The sequence below is a fragment of the Mus caroli genome, chromosome 6 (assembly GCF_900094665.2).
Source record: "Mus caroli chromosome 6, CAROLI_EIJ_v1.1, whole genome shotgun sequence".
Taxonomy (NCBI): domain Eukaryota; kingdom Metazoa; phylum Chordata; class Mammalia; order Rodentia; family Muridae; genus Mus; species Mus caroli.
Window position 1 is genome coordinate 137,109,960 of NC_034575.1, and position 7,244 is coordinate 137,117,203.

At 36.3% G+C, this 7,244-nt stretch overlaps 1 non-coding gene across 1 annotated transcript; it reads right to left on the bottom strand.

Annotated features, from left to right (window-relative positions):
* Window positions 1-6,050: 6,050 nt before the first annotated feature.
* LOC115031378 lies at window positions 6,051-6,217 on the bottom strand. The gene has a single exon (XR_003837019.1).
* Window positions 6,218-7,244: the final 1,027 nt, after the last annotated feature.

Consider the following 7,244-nt stretch of genomic DNA (forward strand, 5'->3'; position numbering starts at 1 on the left):
AGGGAGGAAGGAAGGAAGGAAGGAAGGAAGGAAGGAAGGAAGGAAGGAAGGAAGGAAGGAAGGAAGAAAATGTGGCTCATTTACACAATGGAATACTATTCAACTATTAAAAACAAAGGCATCAATTTTCCAGGCAAATAAATGGAGCTAGAAAATATCTTCCATTGAAAGGTAACACAGATCCAAAAGACTTGCATGGCATACACTAACTGCTAAGTGGATATTAGCCAAAAAGTACAGAATATCTAAGACATTATTAATGCCTAGGGTTCAGTGTGTGATTTTAGCTTTATCAGCATTTCTTTTACAAATGTGGGGACCCTAGTGTTTGGTGTTCAGAATTGAGCTAACAGTTTGGTAAATTGTCCCTTTGGTGACTATGGAGAGTTCTTCCCCATCTCTTTTGACTCCTTTTGGTTGAAATTCTATTTTATCAGACATTCGAATGGCTATTCCAGCCTGTTTCTTGGGTCCATTGGCTTGAAAACTTTTTTTCTGTCTATTTCCTCTGAGGTAATGTCTATCTTTAATGCTAAGGTGTGTTGTTTGTATGCAGCAGAATGATGGACCCTGTTTTTACATCTACCCTATGCCTTTTTATTGGGGAATTGTGTTCATTGATGTTGAGAGATTAAAATCCAGTGATTTTTAATTCTTGCTATATTGATATTTGTGGTATTAGTGTGTGTGTATATGTGTGTGCATGTGTGTGTGTGTGTATGTGGTGTGTGTGTGTGTGTATTTCTCTTGCTTTGTTTTTGCTTGTATGGAATTACTTATTTCCTATGTTTTCTTAGATGTAGTTCTGATCTTTGGGTTGAAAGTTTTCTTCTGTAGGGTTGGATCTGTGAATAGTTATTGTTTGAATTTGGTTTTGTCTAGAAATATCATGCTTTCTTCATATATGGTGATTGAGAGTTTTGCTGGGTATAATATTCTAGGTTGGCATCTGTGTGTGTATGTGTGTGCATGTGTGTGTTTAAAGGACCTTGTAGGTTTTAGAATATCGGTTGAGAAGTTTCTAGATTTTTAGAATCTCTATTGAGAAATTAGGTATAATTCTGAAAGGTCTGTCTTTGTATGTTACCTTGGCTTTTATCCTTTGCAGCTTTTAATATTCTTTCTTTGTTCTGTACATTTAGTGCTTTAATGATTATGAAGCAGGAGGATTTTCTTTCCTGGCGCAACCTAATTGGTATTCCATAAGCACTTTATATGTTTATAAGCATCTCTTTCTTTAGTTTGGGAACTTTTTTTCCTATGATATTTGTTGATATTTTCTGGTCCTTGGAGCTGGGGCTCTTCATGTTCTTCTTTTCCTAATATTCTTTAGTCAGCTCTTTTCATGGTATTTCAGATTTCATGGGTGTTTTGCATCAAGAACTTTTTTAAATTTAACATTTTCTTTGACTGATATACCAATTTCTTCTATAGTATTTTCTGCACCTGAAATTCTCTCTGTCATCTCTTGTATTCTGTTGGGAATGCTGCGTCTGTTGTTCCTGTTTTCTTGCCTAGGTTTTCCATCTCCAGGATTCCCTCAGTTTGTGTTTTCTTTATTGCTTCAATTTCCATTATCACTTCTTGGATCATTTTATTTATTTCCTTCATGTATTTAATTTTATTTCCTTGGGGAATTTGTTTGTTTCCTCTTTAAAAGCCTCCATCATCTTTATAAGATTGATTTAGGGTCACTTTATTGTGCTTTGGTTATGTTAGGGTTCAGTGGACTTGCTGTAGTACGATAGCTGTGCTCTGAATGTGTCATGTGGGCCTTGGTTTTGTTAATTTTGTCCTTCTGCTGGCCTTTAGCCATCTGCTTGTTTACTTAATGTTCCTTTTTTAGAAGATACTGGGAGGGGACAATCTTTGGATGATTCTGGTGTGGCAGGACTCTAATGGGTATCTTTGAACTAAACAATAGATCTTTGTGGGAGGAATGTGCAAATATCCCTGCAGTTTGGTGTGCCCCTGGGGACAGTGTGGGTAGGGAATTGGAGAGGGGAAAACACAGAGAGATGGCAGTATAGTGGCACTCTGGGTGACAGTGTGCCACTCTTGACAGCTGCGCATGCCCCAGAAGACTTGGTTGGGGGGTAAGGGGAATGGATGCAAAGAGGGAATCTAACCTGTATGCTTCCATATCTACAGGTCTGATGAAGGTGGTCAGAGAGAAAAATGGACAATGGATGTCTGGGGAACAGGATCCAAGTTCAGTTATTTTGAACTGAAATCTGTAGAAGTCTCAGACTCTCATTTCTTTTTTGAAAATGATAATGTTTACTGATATGCATATCTTATTACACTAAGACTGACAATAATTTAACAGAAAATATCAGGCTTAAAATATTAGAAATTGTTACTGTATCAGTGTCCTTTTATGTACAAAACTAGCGAGCATTTTATATTGTCATTTGTTTGATTTATCATTGATGCTCAAAAAAAACCTTTCCCTTCAATTTTTTTATAGATTTTTAACTTGAACTCAGCTTTTATTGATTTTATTAACATTAAACAAGAGTGTAGGCATCTACTTTGTGCATTATCATCTTATAATTGGTCACTGCTTGCTCTTAAAGGCATACACTATCGTGTTCTTAAATAAAATATGGCCAATGAAGTTGTATTACCTAAAGGGAGTATGTGCAAAATAAACACACTAAGCAAAACTGAAGGCACTTTATTCAGTGAGGCTCTGAATATGGTACCATTGAAGCCTGCATTTCTCACACCCATGTTATTGTCATATTTATTTTGAATTCATATTATTTCTTCAGACATACTGGTGACATTATTCATTCTCAGACCATGTATTTATCTTCTATTCAGTGTCACTTCTCTATTGACATATTCTTTTAGAGGGTTGTGGAATCAGCATCTAAGATGGGCCTAGAGGCCTTTTCCTTCTTCCAATATTGAATCTCGGTTGTTCTTAGACATCATAATATAATGCTAACAACTATGTGAGCCTTCCCAAGCTGAAACCCAAAAGCTAATGCAATTTCCATGTTGCTTTCTTCAGGACAAAACCAATTGCTGTGTCAGAAACCAACTGACTGATATTCTTTAAGCATATTAGAATATCAGCATTGTGGAAAGAAGCTCCACCCAGCCTCTACCATCACAGACATCCAGGTCAATGCATGGGTCTCTTTAGACATCCCAGCTGCCTCTTGAAAGACTCTAGGACACACACACCTGGAATTTCCCACTTAATTCTCTGAGTCATTTCACAAGGCAGAGTATTAACATAGCATAGCTGAGCATTTTTGTTTGAAGTCACTATCCTGCTTCTAAGAAGTTCTTGAAAATGGTACTGTCAGCCAATATAGCTTCTTCTCCTCACTGAAAAGGCTTGGTGTAAGGTTTGCCAAGCGAGGAATGAGATACCAACATTTTCTTATTTAAATGAACACATATTAATACAACTCTCTCGCTGATGTTTTATAAGCGTGGAAGGGAAAGGTTCATGATCTATTATCCAAGAATGTAGGGTAAAAAGGCTCAATGAACTTGGCAATTCAGATAAATAGTATCACAAAAGGTCATAAGTGGAAACAATTTACCCACCTCTCTGATGAAAAAAACAGAACAAAAAACCCAATTCATTTGTTAACTAATGAACTAGCTATAAAGAGATGGACCCTAAATTAAATAATTTTAAGAACTATATAAAACCAAGAAATTTCAGAGAAAGAGAGAGAGATGAATTTATATATGCATATATATGAAATTTCCTGATATATATATATATATATTCACACTTAAAACTTTCTAGTTTTTCTTCTATTTATTGCACAATAGTCCTGGATGTCTAAGCTTTAGAGAAAAGCAGAAGCAAGTCAAAACACAGAAAGAAGCTAACTCACAAACCAAACAACCAAAACCTAACCTTACAGGGCTGAGAATGTGAGAATGCACCTTGGCTGATAGTGTTTGCTGAAGTAGTGTGTAGCCCTAGGTTTGATTTCCAGGCCCACATGAAGCCAGCCAGGCATGGTGGTGTAAGGCTGGGGTCCCAGAAGTTGGAGATGCCATTAGGCTGTGCAGAAGGTGGCGTTCATCCTTAGCTGTACGATGAGTGAAAGGCCAACCTTGGATGCATGAAACACCGTATCAAAACATAAAACAAAGAAGAAAACAAAATTCTCAAGGTTGTGATTAGTCCCACCCAGCCTTTTACAAACCACTCAGACCCTCATTTAAGTAGTGAGTACTTAAATCCACACAGAAAAGGCACTTCCTATCTCTAACCATGGCTCTATACATTATAATATTTTATTAAGGGATGACAAAAGACTTAAAGTTATATAAACTTCATCTGTATTATTGACACCTTGAGGTTACAAAGATTTTAAAGTATATCCATTCATTACTGATCAAATAATTTTCATTTTTGTTAGATTCAAAAGATACAGGATATTCTGAAAGAAGGGTCATGACTAGACCTATTTTCTGACTGTTAGTGTTAGGAAAATTGCAAAAAGATTCAATAGTTAACAAAAGTTACTTCGATTTCACATCGGAGTGACTAATAATCACGTTTGTTCTAGTAATTAATTAAGTCTCGTTTTGTTCAGGTCTGGCCATGTTTGCCTTGAGTGTATTGTTTGTGTTGACTTCCTAATTTCTCAGGTGACACAAGGGCTTCAGCATCATTAAAGAAAGATGTCTGGCCTCAGTGGAATTTACATAGCATTTGTCGCTGCTCCAATGCTCTAGAAATAAGCTCAGATTAGACACAGAATCTGTATAATCAATGCTTTAAAATGGAACAACCCATTTGAGTCAACTTTACATAAATATACCATTGATCTACAGATTTACTAATTACAGCTCCTCATTTTGAGCATGTCTGAAACCTTTTTTACAAATTACATTTAGTCCACTTGATGGTATAATTTGATTATTTCATGATCGATATAAATAGGAGTAAGGAATTAAAGTAATGGGTTCTGTGAAGGAGCAATTTGCTTAATGCCTGCTCCGAAGGAGAGACCAGAAGTACAAACATAAAAGCCAAAGTGCTATCTGTGCACTTTTGACTAGAAGTAGGTGTGATCATGGGAAGGTGAAGAGAAAAAGTAGAAGTGAAAAAAAAAATCACACAGAATTCAAAATTAAATCGGAGATAAAATTTAGATGACCACTTGCTAAGATCTAAATTAGGCCTATTCTCCAACAACCCCTGGAATCATTTATTTCTTGAAATTAAAATTACTAGAAATACCCTTCATTTAGGGTTCCTTTCACAATAAGCTTGTTTCAAATCTGAATGTGTACATGCGTGTACAAACATGCTTCTGGTTCTTAACCAAGAGAAAAAGAGAAAAAGTAGAGATAATCCATTCATAGGAAACACTGAAATTTGTTTTGTTCTAGAAAGAATGACCATAATCTTAGTGCAAATAATTAAAATTGAGGTTTTAACATATTAACTGTGTATAATATAGCTTGAATACAAATGTCTGGACCTCAAAAGAAGATGATACAATAAACTAATCTTTAATTCTTGTGGTCCAGCAGACATCACCTTTTCCATCCCCTCAGTAGGAAGAGACTAGCCATGACTAAATTAATATGCTGCCTAGAGACAGCTAGATTGTGATTGTGCTGTGGTGTGCTTAACGTGACACCTGAACACCTATGAGGGTCTTCAAAGAACTTTAGACAATGAGCAAGGAAAAGAAATAAACCTCATGAGGAAAGTTCTTAAAAAGGGAGCAGAAGATAAATAATGAAATATTTCACTATCCCTTGAGAAGTCAAGGGTAGCATGGATTTGTAAGCAGAGATAACTATAAAAATTTTACATTTAGAAGTCTTTGCAGGAGTCCAAACTATACTTTCCATAAAAAAATACAGGATTTAATTGAAAAAAACCAATATAGGATGTAACATATTTGTCTGACAGAGTCTAGTGGCAAGAAATGGGTAACATAGGCATAAAGCAGTGCAAACATTTATCCTGAGGAAGCCTGCGAAATTCTTGACTCTCAAAGCTCAATCACGGGATTAGGCCTGGACAGAATAACAAATGTATTTTTTTTTCCTATTTTCAGTATCATACATGATCATCAAACAGCTGCTATAATGTTCACATCTCTTAGTTGTAAATTCTGATCCCAGGTAAGATGTTCCCCTGGAAATTTACTCTAGTTCAAATTTGGGGTTCGCTAAATGGGATGTATCCATCAAACCTCTCTCTTTGGGTCTTGGAGATCTATGGAAAAGTGGAGTTCAGAGTGGGTGGATGACTTCAAGGAAACACATCTCCAGTGACAACAGGGCTGCTGGTATATGACCTCATAAGTACTGTAGCATCAGTCAGAGGGCCTGCACAAGTTGAAGCCGGAGGGGGTGGGGGGTGTCCCAGCCCTAAAAAGAGGAAGTGGACATGGGAAAATCCTGCCTAAACAAAAAGCCATCTGCAATGGATACCTGCTGGCAAAGGACAAATTAGTTTCCTCCAGTAAAGTTTCATTAGGAGAATTAATTACATTTAAGTTCAGGGCCTCATGCCCTGGAGTAGTTGCCCACAAAAAATAAGCTGAATGATATTATTTTAGATTTATTTTTATAGCATATTGCTTTGTTTAGGTATGCATTTTTCTTACTGGTCATTGGCTTACATATTTAAGTTTTCTTTTTGGCAAAACTGAATGGTGAAGAGTTTTTCTAGGAGTCTCAGGGTAAAGAACGGTATTAGTTGGCACTCAGGCAAAACCCAATGAATCAATGAGTAATAATCTGAGTTCATGGACGAGCACAGGAAAATGTATATATTAACTACATTTCACGTAGCATTTATACATAGCACATATATTTATATATACAAATATATTTACACACATACATACTATATATATGTATATATATATATGTGTGTGTGTGTAATAAATGTATATAAGTTAAAGCTGATACATATATATATACATATATATATACACACACAAACATATGTATATATACACTAAAAAATCTTTTCCTTCTTTTTTATTATTAATCATTTTATTTGTTTACATTTCAAATGATATCCCCCATTCCTGGTTACTCCTCCACAAAATCCCCATCCAATCCTACCTCTCCCCCCTTCCCATTCCCTCTATGAGGGTTCTCCTCCACACAGTCATCCACTCCCACCTCACTCCTCTAGCATTCCCCTACGCTAGGACATCAAACCTCCACAGGACCAAAGCCCTCCCCTTCCGTTGATGTCAGATAAGGTCATTCTCTGCTACATA